The sequence below is a fragment of the Ptychodera flava genome, chromosome 10, assembly GCF_041260155.1.
Source record: "Ptychodera flava strain L36383 chromosome 10, AS_Pfla_20210202, whole genome shotgun sequence".
NCBI classification, from domain to species: domain Eukaryota; kingdom Metazoa; phylum Hemichordata; class Enteropneusta; family Ptychoderidae; genus Ptychodera; species Ptychodera flava.
In genome coordinates this window covers 3,510,789-3,535,668 of record NC_091937.1, presented here as the reverse complement: position 1 = coordinate 3,535,668, position 24,880 = coordinate 3,510,789, and the positions used below count along the sequence as shown (strand labels likewise).

The following is a 24,880-nucleotide window of genomic DNA, read 5'->3' as shown; positions in this document are numbered from 1 at the left end:
TTGCTTGTTCTTTCAAAACCGCTGGTCAGACAGCTTTAATATTTGGTTTACAAGTCCCTAGGATGACCTAAGTGAGATAATTTCATACAGTCAGGAAATACTTAATTTTGTATCCATGTCTATAGTAGCTTCAGGGACTTTGGCCCTATGTTTTTCAATAGTCATAGAAATAGAGACTGATGCACTACTTCTTTGGTTTTTTGTTCACTGAAATATATTCTTTCATTCGTTTTCGATATGAAATTTAAAATACAAAGATGTGTTCAGTGCAATGTAAGGTAAAATTTCACAAAAAATAATTATTTTATTTGTATGAAACAAAGTTTATTAACTTTCTATTACCAAAATTGTGTTTGATGATTCTATTGCTCTTTGACAGTTAATAGGTGTATTTAAGTTATATAGCAATTAAATATACATGTATATTGAAGTCATATACATACTTTGAAAAGTCATATAAATGTTAATTGCAAGTGTGTTTGAACTATTATCCAGAGGATGTATTTGACAGTAAATGTACAATAAAAATAACAGTGTCCTATTCACACATATTTCATAATTTCCCTAAAAATTCTTGCTTTTGTTCATTCATGTTTCAGTGTTTTAAAATATCAGTTGAACTTGTTAATATCCTTGCTCAAAAATTGGTGATGCTCCCTGATTCATACACCACATGAAATGCCCCCCTCCATAAATTCTGCCAGTGCTTGATGTATCTTACTGAGTAAAAAAAATTAATCATTTGTTGTGAAGAGCAGACAAGAAACCTGTAAAGGTGCTGAAGCTTCTACCATTGCCCTCATGGACGGCATTACCAGCAAGTAAGTTGACCCAGATAGTTTCGCCTTGACGTAAATCCACCACAGCACTGTTTGCACCAGTGCCGTATAATTTAACGGAATGGGCAGAGTGTCCACAGGTGAGTTCAGTGTCATCTTTCATCAGACACATCTTCAAGGTGTCATCTGTGTTCCGAAGAGCAGCAATAGTGAAGAAATATGCACCATCAACGGGACAGGTGAATTTCCCTGTAGTTGTACTGTAGTGATTGCCGATATTTGTGATAATTCTGTAGTAAACCATTGGTGTATCAACACTCACACGGTCAATGCTATCTGACAGTGTTACAGTGAAAGCCACTTTGTGAGGATATCCAATATATTGTATTTGGCCTGGATCTCCTTTGTCTCCTTTCTGGCCAGGTAGCCCTTCTACACCATTTGTTCCTTTCTCTCCAGGTGGCCCTGGGTTCCGCTTTGTCCAGGATTTCCAACTTCTCCTTTCAAACCAGTACTTCCTTTATCACCTGGAGGGCCTGCTGGACCTGGCATACCATTGTAGCCATTGGTTCCTAATCAATAACAGGCAAATAAATAAACAAATGAATAAACAACATAACATTAAAAACCGGTCATAAGTTCCAGTTGAAAACTTATCTTTTAAGAAATGTTACTGTGTTTAATAATATTTAAAACTATCTACTGTTGATTGACCAATCAGAGTGCTCAATTCAGGGTGTTTTATTTACTCGTAAAGCCTTGGTCACCAAATTCCAGAAACGAATGACATCGCCGTAGTAAAGTACTGTCCAATCAAAAGTGAACATGTCATATTCTGTAGACATCTGGTACGTTTTAATATTCAAATTTGGTAACACAGCGGAAACCAGCTGCAACACAAAATCTGCTGTGCCCTAGGGCATTTATATAATGTGCCCTAGGGCATTTATAGGATGTTCCATTACATTGGCAGGCTATTTCACAATAAAAGTTTTAATTCATATCCTAACATGTAACATTGACAAAGGGGACGGTCGATGTAAACACATTGAAAACGAAAATATATCAGTTAGGGGCGATAGTTTTTTTAAGTCGGATAAAACCTCGTACTCGGGCTCTTCTGGTATATAAAGTCCAACCCTACTATAAAATGTCTCGGCCTGCGGCCTCGACATTTTATCGTTGGGTTGGACTTTATATACCAGAAGAGCCCTCGTACTCGGGCTTTATCCTATACGTATTGATTTTCTTTTTTTGTCATTCTTATTTCATTGTTTGTGTACAGAGCACTGAGACGAAGTGTAGTGCGCTTTTTAAGAAATAAATAATAATAATAATATATAATCAGTATCATTTGAGGTAATAATGATTTATCAGGTCCAAGAAACAAATAGAAAATTAAAGCTGCAAGCAGCGTTGGCGGGGCCCAAGCGGATGACATGGTTGAAAGATCTTGCACTAATGATATTATGTGCAAAATTCGATCTTGGAAAAGTATGATTTTGAACATCATCTCATAGTTAATGTACGTGTCAGTGGGAATTGCATGTTTTCCGTAAAATCCAATATGGCGGCCAAATATGAAGGGTGTAGCACTTGTGGTTACTGAGTTATGGACATATACTCATATTTAAGGGCAAAGGTCATCGAGGTCACGTGACATTTTGTCAAAAAAATTGTAATGCTAAGTTATCGCTATATACCAAAAATCAGACCTCTAGCTCTATTGGCTGGCTCAGAATTAGATATGCGCATAATTAATGAGGTACAGGATGTGGTGTCATAAGGTCTCCCATCATACCAAATATGAAGGGTGTAGCACTTGTGGTTACTGAGTTATTGACATATACGTATATTCAAGGTCATCGAGGTCACGTGACATTTTGTCAAAAAAATTGTATTGCTAAGTTATCCCTATATACCAAAAATCAGACCTCTAGCTCTATTGGCTGGCTCAGAATTAGATATGCGCATAATTAATGAGGTACAGGATGTGGTGTCATAAGGTCTCCCATCATACCAAATATGAATGGTGTAGCACTTGTGAATACTGAGTTGTGGACATATACGTATATTCAAGGTCAAAGGTCATGAAGGTCACGTGACATTTTGTCAAAAAAATTGTATTGCTAAGTTATCCCTATATACCAAAAATCAGACCTTTAGCTCTATTGGCTGGCTCAGAATTAGATATGCGCATAATTAATGAGGTACAGGATGTGTTGTCATAAGGTCTTCCATCATACCAAATATGAAGGGTGTAGCACTTGTGGTTACTGAGTTATGGACATATACGTATATTCAAGGTCAAAGGTCATCGAGGTCACGTGATATTTTGTCAAAATAATTGTATTGCTAAGTTATTCCTATATACCAAAAATCAGACCTCTAGCTCTATTGGCTGGCTCAGAATTAGATATGCGCATAATTAATGAGGTACAGGATGTGGTGGTCATAAGGTCTCCCATCATACCAAATATGAAGGGTGTAGCACTTGTGGTTACTGAGTTATGGACATACACTCGTATATTCAAGGTCAGAGGTCATCGAGGTCATGTGATATTTTGTCAAAAAAATTGTATTGCTAAGTTATGCCTATATACCAAAAATCAGACCTCTAGCTCTATTGGCTTGCCCAAAATTAGATATGTGCATATTTAATGAGGTACCGGATATGGCACCATAAGGTCTCCCATCCTACCAAATATGAAGGATGTAGCACTTGTGGTTCCTAAGTTATGGACGTATATGTATATTTGAGGTCAAAGGTCATCGAAGTCATGTGACATTTTGTTAAAAAAATTGTTTTTCGTAGTTATCCCTATATACCAAATATCTGACCTATTGCTCTTTTAGATTGCCCAGAATTAGATATGACTCTTACATAGGCCAGAATAAGCAATTTGTATAGCTTAGCTGCAGAGGTATAGGGGAGGTCAAAGGTCATTGAAAATCAGAAAAATAATACTTTAAAAATTTACTTCTCAAAAACTGCCGGTTAATTTCCTTGAAATTTTATATATAGCATCTAGTAGTATGGCCTAGAAAGTTTGCGAAACGATTTTGGTGTTGGTTCTGGAGAAGAAGTTTTTGAATGATTAAATTGCGATTTTTCGAAAATCCAATGTGGCGGCCAAATCATGTGACCGATCCAAATGTCTTTCGCAAACTTAAAAGAGATCACTCTAAGGATGACATGAGTAAAATTTAAGTTAAATCGGTTGTGTTGGTTCTGGAGAAGAAGATTTTTAATGATTAAATTGCGATTTTCGTAAAATCCAAGATGGCGGCCAAATCATGTGACCAAATGTCTTTCGCAAACTTAAAAGAGATCACTCTAAGGATGACATGAGTAAAATTTCAGTTAAATCGGTGTGTTGGTTCTGGAGAAGAAGATTTTTAATGATTAAATTGCGATTTTCTTAAAATCCAAGATGGCGGCCAAATCATGTGACCGATCCAAACGTCTTTCGCAAACTTGAAAGAGATCACTCTAAGGACGACATGAGCAAAATTTCAGTTAAATCGGTGTTTTGGTTCTGGAGAAGAAGATTTTTAATGATTAAATTGCGATTTCGTAAAATCCAAGATGGCGGCCAAATCACGTGACCGATCCAAATGTCTTTCGCAACTTGAAAGAGATCACTCTAAGGACGACATGAGCAAAATTTCAGTTAAATCGGTGTTTTGGTTCTGGAGAAGAAGATTTTTAATGATTAAATTGCGATTTTCGTAAAATCCAAGATGGCGGCCAAATCACGTGACCGATCCAAACGTCTTTCGCAAACTTGAAAGAGATCACTCTAAGGATGACATGAGTAAAATTTCAGTTAAATCGGTGTGTTGGTTCTGGAGAAGAAGATTTTTAATGATTAAATTGCGATTTTCGTAAAATCCATGATGGCGGCCAAATCACGTGACCGATCCAAACGTCTTTCGCAAACTTGAAAGAGATCACTCTAAGGATGACATGAATTAAATTTCAGCTAAATCTGTATGTTGGTTCTGGAGAAGAAGATTTTTAATGATTAAATTGCGATTTTCGTAAAATCCAAGATGGCGGCCAAATCACGTGACCGATCCAAACGTCTTTCGCAAACTTGAAAGAGATCACTGTAAGGATGACATGAGTAAAATTTCAGCTAAATCTGTATGTTGGTTCTGGAGAAGAAGATTTTTAAAATTAAATCGGTATTTTACGAAAATCCAATATGGCGGCCAGGTCGCGCGACTATTCGAAATTTGTATACCCAGGTGCACGAGATCTCATAGGTACCTATTAACCCTGCAAGTTTCAGAAGTTTGCGGTAAGCGGTGTTTGAGTTCTAGGTCGACAAAAAAAGAGCGGAAGAAGAAGAAGAAGAATTAAAGCTGCAAGCAGCGTTGGCGGGGCCCAAGCGGATAACATGGTTGAAAGATCTTGCACTAATGATATTATGTGCAAAATTCGATCTTGGAAAAGTATGATTTTGAACATCATCTCATAGTTACTGTACGTGTCAGTAGGAATTGCATATTCTACGTAAAATGCAATATGGCGGCCAAATATGAAGGATGTAGCACTTGTGGTTACTGAGTTATGGACATATACTCATATTTAAGGGCAAAGGTCATCGAGGTCACGTGACATTTGTCAAAAAAATTGTAAAGCTTAGTTATCCCTATATACCAAAAATCAGACCTCTAGCTCTATTGGCTAGCTCAGAATTAGATATGCACATAATTAATGAGGTAGAGGATGTGGTGTCATAAGGTCTCCCATCATACCAAATATGAAGGTGTAGCACTTGTGGTTACTGAGTTATGGACATATACGTATTTTCAAGGTCAAAGGTCATCGAGGTCATGTGATATTTTGTCAAAAAAATTGTATTGCTAAGTTATCCCTATATACCAAAAATCAGACCTTTAGCTCTATTGGCTGGCTCAGAATTACATATGCGCATAATTAATGAGGTACAGGATGTGGTGTAATAAGGTCTCCCATCATACCAAATATGAAGGGTGTAGCACTTGTGGTTACTGAGTTATGGACATATACGTATTTTCAAGGTCAAAGGTAATCGAGGTCACATGACATTTTGTCAAAAAAATTGTAATGCTAAGTTATGCCTATATACCAAAAATCAGACCTCTAGCTCTATTGGCTGGCTCAGAATTAGATATGCACATAATTAATGAGGTACAGGATGTGGTGTCATAAGGTCTCCCATCATACCAAATATGAAGGCTGTAGCACTTGTGGTTACTGAGTTATTGATTTATACGTATATTCAAGGTCAAAGGTTATCGAGGTCACGTGACATTTTGTCAAAAAAATTGTATTGCTAAGTTATCCCTATATACCAAAAATCAGACCTCTAGCTCTATTGGCTGGCTCAGAATTAGATATGCGCATAATTAATGAGGTACAGGATGTGGTTTCATAAGGTCTCCCATCATACCAAATATGAAGGGTGTAGCACTTGTGGTTACTGAGTTATGGACATATACGTATTTTCAAGGTCAAAGGTCATCGAGGTCATGTGACATTTTGTCAAAAAAATTGTATTGCTAAGTTATCCCTATATACCAAAAATCAGACCTTTAGCTCTATTGGCTGGCTCAGAATTACATATGCGCATAATTAATGAGGTACAGGATGTGGTGTCATAAGGTCTCCCATCATACCAAATATGAAGGGTGTAGCACTTGTGGTTACTGAGTTATGGACATATACGTATTTTCAAGGTCAAAGGTTATCGAGGTCACATGACATTTTGTCAAAAAAATTGTAATGCTAAGTTATGCCTATATACCAAAAATCAGACCTCTCGCTCTATGGCTGGCTCAGAATTAGATATGCGCATAATTAATGAGGTAAAGGATGTGGTGTCATAAGGTCTCCCATCATACCAAATATGAAGGGTGTAGCACTTGTGGTTACTGAGTTATGGACATATACGTATTTTCAAGGTCAAAGGTCATCGAGGTCATGTGACATTTTGTCAAAAAAATTGTATTGCTAAGTTATCCCTATATACCAAAAATCAGACCTTTAGCTCTATTGGCTGGCTCAGAATTACATATGCGCATAATTAATGAGGTACAGGATGTGGTGTCATAAGGTCTCCCATCATACCAAATATGAAGGGTGTAGCACTTGTGGTTACTGAGTTATGGACATATACGTATTTTCAAGGTCAAAGGTTATCGAGGTCACGTGACATTTTGTCAAAAAAATTGTATTGCTAAGTTATGCCTATATACCAAAAATCAGACCTCTCGCTCTATTGGCTGGCTCAGAATTAGATATGCGCATAATTAATGAGGTACAGGATGTGGTGTCATAAGGTCTCCCATCATACCAAATATGAAGGGTGTAGCACTTGTGGTTACTGAGTTATGGACATATACGTATATTCAAGGTCAAAGGTCATCGAGGTCACGTGACATTTTGTCAAAAAAATTGTATTGCTAAGTTATCCCTATATACCAAAAATCAGACCTTTAGCTCTATTGGCTGGCTCAGAATTAGATATGCGCATAAAATCCAAGATGGCGGCCAAATCATGTGACCAATCCAAATGTCTTTCGCAAACTTAAAAGAGATCACTCTGAGGATGAGATGAGTAAAATTTCAGTTAAATCGGTGTGTTTGTTCTGGAGAAGAAGATTTTTAATGATTAAATTGCGATTTTCATAAAATCCAAGATGGCGGCCAAATCACGTGACCGATCCAACGTCTTTCGCAAACTTGAAAGAGATCACTCTAAGGATGACATGAGTAAAATTTCAGCTAAATCTGTATGTTGGTTCTGGAGAAGAAGATTTTTAAAATTAAGTCGGTATTTTTCGCAAATCCAATATGGCCGCCAGGTCGCGCGACTATTCGAAATTTCTATACCCAGGTGCACGAGATCTCATAGGTACCTATTAGCCCTGCAAGTTTCAGAAGTTTGCGGTAAGCGGTGATTGAGTTCTAGGTCGACAAAAAAAGAGCGGAAGAAGAAGAAGAAGAAGAAGAAGAAGAAGATTAAAGCTGCAAGCAGCGTTGGCGGGGCCCAAGCGGATAACATGGTTGAAAGATCTTGCACTAATGATATTATGTGCAAAATTCGATCTTGGAAAAGTATGATTTTGAACATCATCTCATAGTTACTGTACGTGTCAGTGGGAATTGCATGTTTTACGTAAAATCCAATATGGCGGCCAAATATGAAGGATGTAGCACTTGTGGTTACTGAGTTATGGACATATACTCATATTTAAGGGCAAAGGTCATCGAGGTCACGTGACATTTTGTCAAAAAAATTGTAATGCTAAGTTATCCCTATATACCAAAAATCAGACCTCTAGCTCTATTGGCTGGCTCAGAATTAGATATGCGCATAATTAATGAGGTACAGGATGTGGTGTCATAAGGTCTCCCATCATACCAAATATGAAGGGTGTAGCACTTGTGGTTACTGAGTTATGGACATATACGTATATTCAAGGTCAAAGGTCATCGAGGTCACGTGATATTTTGTCAAAAAAATTGTATTGCTAAGTTATCCCTATATACCAAAAATCAGACCTCTTGCTCTATTGGCTTGCTCAGAATTAGATATGCACATAATTAATGAGGTACAGGATGTGTGTCATAAGGTCTCCCATCCTACCAAATATGAAGGATGTAGCACTTGTGGTTCCTAAGTTATGGACGTATATGTATATTTGAGGTCAAAGGTCATCGAAGTCATGTGGAATTTTGTTAAAAAAATTTTTTCATAGTTATCCCTATATACCAAAAATCTGACCTCTTGCTCTATTAGATTGCCCAGAATTAGATATGACTCTTACATAGGCCAGAATAAGCCATTTGTATAGCTTAGCTGCAGAGGTATAGGGGAGGTCAAAGGTCATTGAAAAATCAGAAAAATAATACTTTAAAAATTTTCTTCTCAAAAACTGCCAGGTTAATTTCCTTGAAATTTATTATATAGCATCTAGTAGTATGGCCTATAAAGTTTGCGAAAAGATTTTGGTGTTAGTTCTGGAGAAGAAGTTTTTGAATGATTAAATTGCGATTTTTAGAAAATCCAATGTGGCGGCCAAATCATGTGACCGATCCAAATGTCTTTCGCAAACTTAAAAGAGATCACCCTAAGGATGATAGAGTAAAATTTCAGTTAAATCGGTGTGTTTGTTCTGGAAAAGAAGATTTTTAATGATTAAATTGCGATTTTCGTAAAATCCAAGATGGCGGCCAAATCATGTGACCAATCCCAATGATTTTCGCAAACTTAAAAGAGATCACTCTAAGGATGACATGAGTAAAATTTCAGTTAAATCGGTGTGTTTGTTCTGGAGAAGAAGATTTTTAATGATTAAATTGCGATTTTCGTAAAATCCAAGATGGCGGCCAAATCACGTGACCGATCCAAACGTCTTTCACAAACTTGAAAGAGATCACTCTAAGGACGACATGAGCAAAATTTCAGTTAAATCGGTGTTTTGGTTCTGGAGAACAACATTTTTAATGATTAATTGCGATTTTCGTAAAATCCAAGATGGCGGCCAAATCACGTGACCGATCAAAACGTCTTTCGCAAACTTGAAAGAGATCACTCTAAGGATGACATGAGTAAAATTTCAGTTAAATCGGTGTGTTTGTTCTGGAGAAGAAGATTTTTAATGATTAAATTGCGATTTTCGTAAAATCCAAGATGGCGGCCAAATCACGTGACCGATCCAAATGTCTTTCGCAAACTTGAAAGAGATCACTCTAAGGATGACATGAGTAAAATTTCAGTTAAATCGGTGTGTTGGTTCTGGAGAAGAAGATTTTTAATGATTAAATTGCGATTTTCGTAAAATCCAGATGGCGGCCAAATCACGTGACCGATCCAAACGCCTTTCGCAAACTTAAAAGAGATCACTCTAAGGATGACATGAGTAAAATTTCAGTTAAATCAGTATGTTGGTTCTTGAGAAGAAGATTTTTAAAATTAAATCATTATTTTTCGAAAATCAAGATGGCCGCAAGGTCGCGCAACTATTGAAAATTCTATACCCAGGTGCACGAGATCTCATAGGTACCTATTAGCCCTGCAAGTTTTAGAAGTTTGCGGTAAGCGGTGTTTGAGTTCTAGGTCGACAAAAAAAGAGCGGAAGAAGAAGAAGAAGTAGAAGAAGAAGAAGAAGAAGAAGAAAGTTGAACTCCTATAAAACCAATAGGGGCCCAGCCGGTCGGCTTGGGCCCCTAAATATTGAACTCCTATAAAACCAATAGGGGCCCAGCCGGTAGGCTTGGGCCCCTAATGACAATAATAACAATAGCGTCATTTGGGACCCCTGGGATTGCCTTTGTTCTAGTCTGTAAGAGGATTATGGAGGTGTGATAGCCTTTTGTTTCCATTGAAATTGTAATCTGGTGGGTAAATTTTCTGGTGAGACAATCTGGTGCCAACACAGGTGAATTAAAACAACAGAACATCTCAGAGTGTACAGAAGTTTTGGATACTGTTTGCAACAGTGAGTCATTGTTATGTAGTTGTGTGATATCTACAGCAACATATCATGTAAAATATTCATAACATGAAAAATATCAAAGCACACAGAACAAGCAATGTTTAGTCAGCTTCCTATCAAAGAAACAAAACTTATATATATATATATATATATAATATATATATATATATATAATATATATATATATATATGTATATATGTATATATGTATATATATATATATATATATATTATTATTATTATTATTATTATTATTATTATTAATTATTAATTGGTTTATTTACCCGATTTGAAAAAAAGTCAATTACATGACACATGAACTCGAGAGGGAGAAAATAACAAAGTAGAGGGTAAATGGGGAGTCGGGAAATAGCTTACAGCTAGTCTAGCCCAAACCCCGTCATGGTAGCTTGTCTGAAAAACAGAGTTAGCAAAGGGGGCTCATGATAACAATAACAAATAGTTCTTTAAGTAAATAAAAGAAAAGTGCTGAAATAATTACAATATCGTAGAAGATCACTAAATTACTACATGGCAAAAGTGAAATCTGTTACTGATTGATCAAATTGTCTAAAAGTGTGTTTGAAGTTATGTAGAGAGTTTGTGGACTTTATATGAAAAGACATGTCATTCCAAACTCTTGCTCCAGAAAAAGAAACAGCAAACTGGCCTATATTTGTCATTGCATGATTTGGAAGTAGGTTTTGAAGTTGACAATTGCTAGTATTATAGTCAGTATATATATATATATATATATATATATATATATATATATATATATATAATATATATATATATAATATATATATACATATAGTCTGTATGTTGTCTTGATTAAGGTCAACTATCAGAGTGTATCTCTATCTTTGATCTGATAAGCATTGACACTTCATGTGTTACTGTCATTGTTTGTACACGTCTGAGTTTCAAAATGATTTGAAGTTTTTCTCTCTTTTTAATAGTTGTCTGTTTTTCCTGAGTACATAATGTTTCAATTCCTCTCCCTTCTTGTCTGCTGTTTACAGATTTTAGCAACATTTACTTGATTCACTTTTTCTGCAAAACTTCTATTTTAAAGTACCGTAGATACAGTTAAAATATTGATTTTCGGTAACATGTCATACCATCAAAATGTCACGTGTAGAGGTCATAAAAATGGCCAACACAGGTCCAAGGTACTCACTGCTCTTGAGAAAAGGAAAAGTAAAGAGACCTAAAATGCCTGGTCCCAGATAGCCAAAAAACAATCTGGGACCGGTCCGAGAGTGCATTTTTGGTAAACTGGGAGTCCCAGTTTGTAGTCCCAGATTGCATTTTTGGTACCTGTACTTACCTGAAGGCAAAATGTGGCTGAAATTGCTTCATCCAAAAATATCAAATCTTAATACATGGGAGTCTATTGCTGGGCAAACTATTAACAGTTTTCCCATAAAAAAAAACAAGCTATATCTCTACACTGATATATGTGTGTGATAATTCATGTAAATGCACTTTGCTTGAAAAAAGTAAAAAGGTAAAAAGTGCATGTGCCTACAAAAAATTTCATCAATAATGTTGATTTACAATACATAGTAGTCTATGAGAAAACTATGAACAATTTTTTCCAATATAAAGCCAACGATATCTGTGCATCTGCAGTTTCTTGCTCTACTCCCCACAGCATGGAAGAATAACAAAATTCTGTTTGGCAAATACTCTGTACATATATATGCAAATGTACTGACAGTAATCATCGTTATAGATGACAATTAATGTAGTCGATACTTTAATTCAGTTTTAAACGATAACAATGCTGACTGTACACACAAATGGATGTGCTGGACTTTTCATCATGCTTCAGGGAGTACAACAAGAATACACAAAACAAAACCACCAAAAATTTAGCCAAACGTTATAGCTGAAATTGACAATTAAATTGACCCAACACATATTTCATATCAATCAGACACTTAGTGTTGAGTACCCCCCTACCTTTTAAGTCCCCAAATCCTTTCAGTGCCCCCCACCCACATACCCTTGATATTTTCAAGTCCTCCCCTGTCAATTCTCCCCCACCCGCTCCAAAGGTGTTTGTGAATGCAGCCGTAGTACAGCACAGAATGAACTTTCAAACAAATGCCATGGGCTGATGTGCAGTGTCTCGGATGTGCAGTCTGCTGTCTCGGAAGCTGATGTTCAATTGGCTGGCTGAATCTTACCGTTATAATTAAATAATACTAAAAGACTCCCTAAGTTGCTGTGAATAGTGACAATCAACCAATCAGACATAGCCTTGACAGACTATGCTGCACATCAGCTGACAGTCCATGTAGCTGACAATGAGATGCTAATGATATGCAGAGTGTGCAAATTTAAGGTCTCCTCGACCTACTTTCAGCTGGTTTAATCAGCTCACTTTCTACTATTTTTATAGTACTTTATACAAAGTCACAACCTGCAACTTAAGGGGAGACCCACATTCGCAGACACTTATCTTTAACCTGATTTTTCACCATTAAAATGAATGTTTAACCCGACATGTAGTATATGTTTGGGTAGCTCGACAATTGAAGATTATATAAATTGTAAGAATTTTTCAAAACCGTTTCCGTGTGTTTGTTTTGCTCAAAAATGTGTGTTTTTGAGTTTTTTCACTTAAAGGGGCCATTATTTGTAACTTCTGACCAATTTTTACCTCGGAAAATTCCATGTTGGAGGCTCATATTTGTTGCAAAATGTTGTTTTACGAAGAAACAAACATGATTAGTGATGTTATAGCCACATAAAACTGCTAATTTTGTTCAAACGTGTTGCCCTTCCGAGCTCGTTTGTTGACGTCTGGCATGCTCAGCGTGCTGGGGAGAACAAAGATAATGTTGACGCCGCGATCACGCGATATGTACAAGTTCACGTTTATTGCGGGATCAAAACAACATTGCGTCGTGAATTGCCAGACATCTGGCTACGGAACGTGCTCGGACAATGGACTACGACGTAAGTACCGGGCATAAGTAATGAATATTTATTTTGAAATTGCTGTAAATGGCTCGCGCAGGTGCAGAAGAATGCCTATGTTGCAATCCGCGTGTCAACAGAGTTTGTATTTCTGTCCGGACAAAAATTGAAATTTTCGTTGTAAAATCACATGTTATTTAGTTGTAGGGCATGTAATGTTTCCGAACAATATGCGATTCTATGTTATTTGACAGGCTATTCAACATGAGCCAGTGATCATTTCAATAAAACTAACGGAAAAATCTCCAAAAGATACAGCTAATGGAACTTTAAAAAAGTGTAAGTACGAAAGGGTTATGGCCATTGGTGAGCCGTTTACTGCAATCGATAGCAGGGTAAGGTGTGTAAAAAACCGTGTCTTGGATTTTTGATACTCCGCTTTGTTTTTGCACAATTAGCCTTGAAAGTGAGAAGTGGTGGATTCTGAATAAATTAACGGCTTTTGTCCACGTTTGTCACGATATCTTTTGTTTTTGGAACATTATCGGAATTCTGAGACACGGTTTTGTAGAAACAGTCACTAACTACAACCTGTGCAAAGATAAGGCTAATCCGTCAACGTGGCGCCAAGTTACACTCTCCAAAAGTTGCGATACATTGCCAAAAACGGAACGGAGTAAATCGCAGAAAAACGTCTGTGCGACCCTTGGAGTCGCAAACAGTCAGCTAAAATTCCGGTACGCTCACATTTTCGGTGGAAATTCCCAGCCCATAATGAAGTACAGGACTTTTTTACACAATTGTCTGAATTTGTGGTATGAATGAAATGATACATGACATGAAAATTGGACGAAAATGAAAAGTGAAACGGCCAGTCCGCGGGGTAAGCGTTAGGCTTTATTTACACAACTGTCATTCCGAGCTAAATCTGGGGATAATCTTCTTGCTAAATACAAATTAGCGTATTAAGTGTGCACTGTAGTGTACGAGTTAAAATCTGATTATCAAGCGAAGAAATGGCTGGCCTCGTATATGCTTCGTAAAAATTATGTGATTTTGCATTCCAAGTCCTGCTTTCCTGTCTTTTGGTTGCGCAATCGTCACCGCGTTTTCAGCTTCCTGCCCGGAGAGAGACACGTGACAATGAATTTACAATGTGGTACATACCGACAAAGAAGTAGTTCATTCAGACGCCGTGTTGCGTACGCTATCTTTTACGTTCCGTATTGCATGTTGAAGAACGACCACAGTCCACCTTGAACATTGCATGGAGCTAAAACAGACAGCTACATGAACGCAGTTTCCGACCTCAGAAGCAGCACTTTACAGTGCATGGCTACCTTTGTGTTTTGCCAGGTTAGAACCCATCGTTAGGCTAAACTAAATATAACACCTGACAATATCTGGTATCTAAAACGATTTCCTAATAGTAAGATAAAAAGTAGCAGTTGGCGAAAAACTGAAATAAATCGATTCTGACACTAATCTCGAACAATTCTAAAGCGACTTGTTTTGGCTTCGCCATGGCTTCGCCAGTGTACCTAAAACCATAGACCCTCGAGAAAAACAGGGTCTATGCTAAAACAGATGTGAATATCTGGCCACGCTGATATTAAACTAAATCCGTTAATCTAAAATCGCGACGATCGAGTTTTGTACAAGTAATGAAATACGTGAACTTCAGTCAAACAGTTAAATATCGCGTTCTCTGATATGTTGAAACGAACATTCGTCGTTCTTCGGTGGCAACTGTCCGTTGAACTACTATGATAACGACGATAGAGAAGACAAGCAGCACGCTGTTTTTCAGCGTGATTGAGTTTATCCACAGGAAAAACTAGTTGCTTATTCGTAAAAAGCATGGTAATGGTTGTTATTTTTTTTTCAAGTTCATGGAAATTATTCTATTATTTTCAATTTTGGTTTCTTTTAATTTACTGCATAAGTTTATATTAACCTAATAACAATTCAATCGCAATGATTTAATGCTATACTGACATGAATTTGTGCTGTGAAATATTGCATACTTTCAATCGACATTTACTTCGACCCTGGACTTCGACTCATTTCATGAGTCCGCCAATAAAAGTTGTTGATCGAGGCAAATTACATGCTCTATGATAAGCTCCGGTACAGATTGAAAAACAAATGCTAGGTCATCATTCATCATTGTGCTTACATTGTAAATCACGGCATCATTCTAATGTAATATAGCAAAACTGTACGTGCGTTATCGCATCACGTTCCCTCTGTGCTCTCACGAAACAATAAGCCTACGTTTCCAAACCGGGCTGAGCAGACACGATTTTCTCGCTATAAAAGTTCGAACTATTGGCATATTTCTAATTTCTACTGAGAGGAATGTTGCTCGCCCAACTGTCGAAAAAAAAGACGTCGCAACCATTTTAACAAAAATAAAGATAGAAAACTTGTGGTGACGTACAGAACGTAATCTTCATTGCATGCTTTACGTGTAAACCGTAACACCGGAGGACGTGCCGTAACGTAGCGGTAACAATTTTGGTTGCCGGACTTCACTGGGCATTTGCAGACATAAAAAATCATCTGACATTTTTATCGTCAGTCGCAATTAGTTCGGAGCGGGATTAATTTTGAATGTCGGACTTCATTAGGTGCAGACAAACATGTAAACTGTCATCAGAAAAAGACGTAATTTTTTGGATTTTCGGAGTAAGCCAAGTTTGATTAGGGCGGGTCAGTTTTGAATGTCAGACTATACTTTGCATTGAGTCCACGTCACTTGTTAGCGGACACAAATGTACGTTTTGGTTTTCGGCGGCGATTAATTTTGAATGCTGGACTTTATTTGGCAAACATGTAAAGACAAAGACGTACTATTTGGATTTTCGGCCGTTATTTTTTTTGTACGGGAACAGTTTTATTAAATACGTGTTATAGGAAAACGAGGTAAAAATAACGTAAACTACAATGAGCAGCCTCTCAGTTGTGCGCAAGATGTATCATCAGTTTTCTTCGAAGCTCAGTCTGAGTTTAGTGTTGAATAAGTAAGCATGAGCGTTCTGCGTTACAGTGCTCGCTTTCGACCAGCTCCAGTTTACACCTTTTCAACGCATTGGAAAGTGGAGTTTTAAGCTGGGCTGTAACTCTGACAATTTTAACTGTTCTATCATTCCCGGCTATATGCTTGATATTTCGCTTTTGTACTTTTGTGGGCCATGCATTTGCAATCGACGGCTACCTTCAGTAGCCACGACATACTTCCTGCCGGCAGCTGAGAAGAAGACTGACGCATGCGCACTCCTCTGGACGGAATTAACGTAATCTACTTACGCTCTTGAGATAGCCTTGACTAATCTGGAAACCGTTAAGACATAAGAAAAACGACGGCACGCGAACTGGCCTACAATGTTCATTTTGTTAAAATCTAACACATTTCCAAGTATGTTATGGTTTCAAACTTATCGTCCACTCAAAGGCCATATTACACGGATTCAAAATTTACCATAAAACAAAAAATGACCAAAATCACTCAAGGAAGGTGGGTCTACCCCTTAAAACACTTATTTAAATGTTTAAATAAAGCTCCATGTGACAGTCAGTTAAAAATTATCTATTACACAAAGAAAAAGAAGTTTAAAAAACTTGTTAAAAATAAGAAATTGCAATTCTGGCAAAACAACTTAGACAAACTAAACAGTCTACATGCCAACAATTCACATGATATGTGGAAATTGATCAAGTACTTAAAAAATAATGATAAAGATAATAATACTGGAGATTGTGTCTCAGCAGCAACATGGGTGGAATTTTACAAAAATTCTTGCTCAATTGAAAATGACAGGTATAATGATTCCAACAGCAAATTATTATCTGAAGAAACTAAGAATCAGGCTAATCAGCAGCTGGATAAGTCAATAACAACTAATGAAGTGTTATCAGCAATTAGAAATTTAAAAAGTAAAAAGCAGCAGGGATTGATGGGTTTTGTATAGAGTTGTTAAAACATGGTTCCTCCTTTCTCTGTAAACCCTTAGCTAAATTATTTAATGCAGTTCTAGATACATCCAACTTTCCAGACATCTGGAATACAAGCATTATGACACACTTATTTAAAAAAGGAGATAAATATGACCCGAAAAATTATAGGGGCATTTCTGTCGGAAGTTGTGTAGGAAAAGTTTTTTCTTACATTCTAAATGAAAGGCTAAATAGTTTTTTAGATGACAATCATATTATACATAATAATCAAGCTGGATTTCGCAAAAACCATCGCACAATAGATCACATATTTACCCTGAAGACAATAATACATAAATATATTACAAATAAGCAGAACATTTATGTTTGTTTTGTTGACTTTGCTAAGGCTTTCGACTCGGTATGGAGAGTTGGTCTTTTCCATAAACTTCTCAAAAATAACATTAATGGCAAATTATACAGACTTATAAAACACATGTACACCAACAAAAAAATTCACAATCAAAACAAATAATTTTATCTCGCCCAGCCTGAAAGTTGAAAAAGGAGTAAAACAGGGCTGTGTTCTAAGTCCTAGTCTGTTCAATTTATATGTCAATGACTTGAAAACAAATCTAGACAAAGTAAATACTCAACGACCAGTGTTGAATAATACCCCAGTTAACTCATTTACGCTGATGACCTAGTCTTAATCTCTACTTCAAAAGAAGGTTTGCAGAGGGAGTTAAATACACTACACACATTTTGCTCCAATTGGAAACTTGATGTTAATTTACAGAAAACCCAAGCAATTAATTTTAGTAAATCTCCTTTGGTAGATAAACACTCATTTAACTATGGTAGTACATGCATCAAATCTGTTAAGAGCTACTTAGGACTGACAATTAAATCAAACGGTAGTTTTAGTGACACAATTACAAATTTGGCTGATAAAGCAGCAAAATCTTTGTATAGTTTAAAAAGGGTTTTATTGCACAACAAAAAGATAAAATTTTCCCTACATCTATTCAATGTTTTCATTAAACCTGTTTTACTGTATGGCTCAGAGATTTGGGGACAAGATTTCATCGATTACAAGAAGTGGGATAAATCAGCAATTGAAAAAACTCTCCTCAAATTTTGTAAGAACATTTTACAGTGTAATAGACAAGCTTGTAATGCCGCTGTGAGGGGTGAACTAGGACAATTCCCACTTCTACTTGAGATCAAACTTAATATTGTTAAACACTGGCTTCATATCGTACAACTGCTAAAGAAGCTTTTCTGGAGCAAATGGTAAACAACACTAACAATAGATCCTGGTTTAACTGTTTAAGTGCTTTAATTAAAGACAATGGAATGGACTTTCTCCTTGATAAAGCTCCATCACTTAAACACCACAAAGTTATAACTGGTTTAATGAAAACAAATTTAACAAACAATTATGAAGTCTTTTGGAAAAAGTTGATCTCTGATGAAAATAGTAAACTAAGAATGTATGCCAAAATAAAACGTAATTTTAGATTAGAACCCTACTTAACACAGTTACAAGGTGAGAAAAGAAAATTGCTCACCAAACTTTGCATTAGCAATCATGATCTAGCAATTGAAAAGGGAGACACACTGTTCAAAAAACCCAATTACTGAAAGATACTGCAATCAGTGTAACACAACAGTATTGAAGATGATACACACTTTTTATTAGTCTGTCAGAAATACAAAGTCCAAAGAAAGTACTTTTTCAGTAAAATCAATTTCCCAAACGACGATACTGAAAATCAGCTTATTTCTCTACTAACAAAACAAGAGTTATCTTTTAATGAACAACTTGCAGATTATATTTTTACTTTATATAAACAAAGAAATACCTAGTCATATTTATTATTAGCTACTATTATTATACTGTAATACTTTATCTTTATTGAAGAAAATTTTAATTTATTTTTGTATCACACTTTTATTGCCACAAATGTGATATAAATCCTATATTTACAAGCAAGCAATAAAATATTATTATTATTATTATTATTATAAAACTGATAGTGATTTTGTAGCTCATTTTTTACCATTTTTCATAGTATTTGATAGCCGGTATCAGATAGTTCGTGTTTGTGTCAGAGGATCTGACAATGCCATTGCTTCCACTGTTGGCTTGGGCGTCTTTACTGCATTATGGAACCTGTTATTTCAACTCTGCAGGCACAATTTATTGCAAGACAAGCCTATTAATACTCTGACCATGGTGTACTGACTTCAGATCAGGAAACTGTGCAGAGATTCACCTCTATTTCCTGTACACTGAAACAGTTAAAGCTTTTTTGAATTGGTGATTTTTGGAAATCAAGCAACACCCCCATCGCCATATGGTATAGTTTCAAATTTCAGACGACTCAGGCAGAGCTCAGACCTTCTCCAACCCTTGAAATTTGCCAGTCATAATATCTACATGGACACTGAGAAGTTACTTTATGTTAAAAACCCATCAGCTACATCTTTTAGGCCAAATAAAAAAATATGTGCTGTTCCGATTACATGGTTTTCAAAAATAGGGTAGGTAGGTAGGGAAATTTTTTTTTCATTTTTTTTTATTTCTCAATGTGCATTTTGTACGCGTTCAAACACACTACCAGTGAACAATTTCCTCATGAAACACACTCAAATTAAATACCAATATATTAAAAAAAATATTCATCAGTAGAATTGAAGTGTGTGGTTTATTAGACTGCCACGGAAATTGATATGGCTGAATTACGATTCTTTGACAGGAAAGTGAACTGTTTATCCACAGGTAAATCCTCAGCTTTTTGCAGTCACTCGCAAGAAAAACACACATACTTTACGTTGAAGTTGTTTGTAGCCTCGTCAACCTGTATATTTGTCTGCTGTACTTCCAACCACGGCCCAGCAGCATCACTGGCACATTCAACTCGAATAGAGTACATTTTACATTCAGAAAAACCTGGATGGTGTTCCTCCAAAATTTCTTCGAATGTTTGGTTCTGTTTAACAGAAGACAAAATCGACCTTTCTTCGCCATGATCGCATTTGCGAAACAAAACTGAGTACACGCTATGTCCATCACGAGTCACCATTTTGTTTGAGACGAGGCCTGCTATAAGTAGGGATACCAGGCCCTTTTTTGTTCTTGGTTAAACTTACTTGAATTGTATGTTTTCTTGAAGATCTTGTCTCAGGATTTAAAAAACTGTTTGAATGATGGTTCTATCTTGTCTACTTCCAGGGTTATGATTTTTTTAAAATTAAAATATGCTCGATTTTTTTGACAAATGGTCAAAAAATTTCAACATATGGCTAAGAGTCATTTTGTGCGTGTCCCTATGAAAAATGTAGTTGTATAATAATATTGGTGTAGAATCTGAAAATTCTACGTCGCTATGGGCCCCCGATGAACACACTCAGGAAACTCGTATCACGTTTGACTCCTTTTAATTCCTTTGAAACTGCATATACACACATGCAGACTCGATACAGAGTGTATACAGAATACAGAATACGAAGTTCAAAAACACGGCATACGGTGCACGGCATACGGCATATGTCATACGGAGTACGAAAAACGGTTCTGAATAGTAAAGAAAGGAAATTAAATGGCAAATAAATTAAAACGAAGAAATTACAAAGAATTCACTTCAAGTAACTTTAAGACTTGTGTAATTTTCACTGGAAACTAAATTGGGTCTACGGTACTGTAGTCTGCCGACGGCCATTCTGTACGTACATATAAATGCCACGTCATCGTACAAGGAATAATGTCCGTCGACCTGCACACTTGAAGGAAAGAAAAGTTATACAGGAAAAGCGCTCTTACTTACCTCAGATTGTGACACTTTCGGGGGGCGATAGCCAGTTGTACGATGTGCAAACGGAAAAGGACGGAAATCTTGACACCGAACACAGTGTTACGAGAGTCTACACACTCAAATTTACCGAGGTGGTCTGAACTGCCTAAATTCAAACTCGGCTGTATAAAGGAGAGGCTAATTTACATGTACAGCGTAACACCTGCACAAAAGCCAAGTGCGGGAGAGAATGCACACCTGCACAACACTTGAACACAAAGGGAACTTGCACGCACAATTGGTTCTCTAACTAATCTGCTTTAAAATACTTTTTGTGCAATATATTGTAAGAGTACGGTATAAGGAGCTTTTGTTTTCTTTACACAGAGACTTGAAAATGCCAAAACTTTTGTGAGACAGAGTTGAAAATTGGACGGCATACCGCGGCACTGTGTATACTATCAGTCAAAAAGCTATTTTTCGCCATTTTCAAACTACTGTAACTTTCAGAGTTTTTAAGCTAGCTCTGTCAAATTTTGAACACTTTAATATTGAGAGATAATGCAAAAGAATACATGCAATTTTAGATTTGTAAATTACTTGAAGTTTGTATTTGAGATACACTGACAATCAAGGAGAGCCAAAAAATGTTGGACGGAATGTCAGTAAAAATAGCCACTTTCCCCATTTTCAAACAGCTGTAACTCTCAGAGTTTTTACGCTAGCTGTACCAAATTCTGGACAGTTAAACTTGAGTAATAATAAAAAAGAATAATATATTTTAGATCTGTAAAATTTCTTAAATGTTACATTTGAGAAATTCTGATATTCAAAAAAACAAAAAACATAGGAATATGAATAAAATAAGTCATTGTTCAACTGATCAACTCACAGTACAGAATAACCCCCTGGAGCTGTCCTTTTTTACACAAGAATATTACTCCCCCTAAAAAGCTGTCATCTTGTTGTACTCAATTTCCCTTTAGCATTGAATCTAGAGTCAGGGTTATGATTTTTTCCTTTCCTTTCCTTCGATTTTTCATTCTCTCTTCATTTGCCCGTCTTTCAACTTGTCTTGTTTATCAATTCCCGATTCCTGCACTACCCCTGTCTGTCATTTTCCCCAGTTTACGTTATTGCTGTTTAAAAATAAAGGTTGTTTACATCGCATGCCGACTTTATTCCCATACATCATTGAAAGAGTATTCATTTCTGTTGTCAAATATCATTTTGTAAATTTTGTGTAACATCAACAGATGAAAATGAACACAGTTTAATGTTCGCAAAACTACCAGGGTTAACGTTTGAAAACAGCTGATTGTAGCGTTGGCAGTTAGGGGCTTTTCAACGAAGTACGTACGTACGGCAAATTCACGGTAAATTCCGAACGCACAGACTTTGAAACTACTCAGAACTGACCTTAACCACACAGTTTTTAGTGTACGGGTTTATATTTTAATGATAGAATGACTATAAAAAGTAAATTGACCAAATTTTGCTCGATTCACTATCACAAAACACTTCCGGGCTTTCACTTGGCCTGCATAATGTGGCCGCGCTGTGCATGGCGCGGTTCGGAAATGACAACAAGAATGTAAATGAAAGATTACATCAGAAAACGGCCATGAAAATGCTTCAAACTTTCCACAAATTTAATATAACAGTTGCTGTTTGGTATACTAACTCCGATCACTGAAAATTGTCCCTGCATTTTAGCGAAAACCTACCAACAAGCGCCGTTTAGGCACTGAACAACATACTGTAACGAGCCATTCCATTCTAACATAGGAAGTAGTGGCCTGAGAAATGTGCGTGCGTGCCGCAGTACGGCACGCTGTATGGCGAAAAATAATGTTTGATTTTGAGCGCTAAAATGACACAATTTTTTTGCTTTATTTTCAAAAAATATCCCATGTAGGACGAGCAGTTGAATTGGAATTTTTTATCGAAAATTTTATTGAATTAGACCTAATACTTTTTGAGATACAGCAGTTTGAAACCGGAAACCGTTCAGTGTGCAACAACTGTCGCAAGTTTTCATGAGCGTCTGGCATCCCTACTATAAGAATGACGTATTAGTTCTCGCGTGATTCACGCGATTTGTCATAGTTCTCGCGTGATTTCATGCGTTTCACGTTTTTCACATCGTTATTTTTACTTCCGGGTTTACGAGGCTCTAAAAAGTCTAGGGTCGGGGGGTTAAAATTGGGGTAGGTCGGGTAATCGGAACAGCACATATTTTTTTGTTTGGCCTTAGCATGATTTTTATGATTTTTACTTTCAAGCTAAATAAGATTGTGAGAATGTACTAAGGTGTGTGTACACACTTATTATTACTAACCATTGGGACTGTATATACAATTTTTAATTTTTAACAGATAGAGATTACACTGGGATTCAATGGTTGCCAAAACATTAAATCTCAGTTCAATGTGGAAAAGCAAAAAACTTGGATACTGTGGATATCTGTACTGAAATCTTCACATAAACTGCAGAGAGTAGTCCAATGTAATGCATAGGGGTGAATGTTTTCAATTGTGACATTGTATGTTCTGTTTCCTGTGTAATATTACCAATTTTTGAAAATGGCAGGATTAAATCAAATGACTGTTAAAATTTGAATTTACTTGTCAAATGTTTCACAAAGGAATGGTTTCCTAATGCAGTAAAAGCCTATATCCCTTCAGAGGGTAGAATTCAGAGAAAATCAGGAGATATCAGAGGTCAAATTTCAATAGTTACAGCTAGTAGCTTTATATAATATTACAATAACTCAATTGCTGATCGATCAATGTCCTTCTTAAATGTTCAAGTATTTATCAGGTCTTGTACGTATTAGCATATTATAATTGAGTTCTAACCTGGTGTTCCTGGTATCCCGGTAATCCGTGGCAACATTTTGTTAAGTGGTCATTTGCCATGCACTCTTCCTCGGGTGACTGTGAATTTGATGTACTTTGCGGCATGACACGATCACTGAACCCAAGACACAAGACCATCACTGCCAAAGATTGAAATACAACCTCAAACGTCCCATGTTGATGTGGAAAACCTATAAAATGGTTGCATGTATTATCAAGACAACTTGTATCTTACCAATTCTAAGCCACTGGAAACTATCAAGTCATCAGTCATATATCCATCATTGAGTGTTTGCAGAGTTTTGTAATTTTTGCCTTACCACACTCCTTGAGTGTGCTGTTGAGCAATAAAGTAAGTAAAGTATATCTCATTGGTAGAGATTGTTAGCAAAGTTTTCACTATCAAACTGAGGATCAATGCATACAGCCATGGAATTATTATAACCCACTATAATCACTTGTTTGTGTGTCATGACTGATCATAACTGATATTTGTTGAGCTTGACTTTTTCTTGTGGATACCAACTTCTTTCTTTCATACATACCTTTCATTTGTGTTATTTATTTGTATTATATTGGTGTTCACAAGCTGATCAGACTATAGTTAATTAGTGTATTCATTTATGCTATGAAAACCTGAAAAGAAATTCATTTCTCCATAAACAAGCCAACATATGTAATATTTTGGTGAAATTAATCTATAGAGAAAATAGAACCAAATGTATAGTAAGTTCAATCTGATTATTAAACGTATTAGCACAAACTACAACAATTTCAGGTATTTAATCATGGTTTTGTAGAGGAACCATTATTGAATGTAATAATTCATCAGTGTACTTACCTTGACAGCTGTGTACTATTTGAAAATTCAGTGTATCAGTGACGGATTGCTGAGTTTTAGACAAAACAAAAAGAGAACAGACTAATATGTAGTCTTTTAGGACCTTAATCCAGAGCAAATTAATGTATTCTTTGCAAGCTGTACATGGTGTCAATCTTATCAGTGAACTTTGTATCTTCCAACTGATATGTGCATGTCATCAAACTATATACATGACTGTACTATGATCAA

General features: G+C 36.4%; 1 long non-coding RNA gene across 1 annotated transcript; it reads right to left on the bottom strand.

The window, feature by feature from the left end:
* LOC139141780 (uncharacterized) lies at positions 1-24,787 on the bottom strand. The gene is made up of 3 exons (XR_011554239.1): positions 24,650-24,787; positions 23,809-23,999; positions 1-1,351 (listed from the first exon to the last, which is right to left on the bottom strand). It is a non-coding gene; the product is annotated as an uncharacterized lncRNA (long non-coding RNA).
* Between the last annotated feature and the right edge of the window lie 93 nt (positions 24,788-24,880).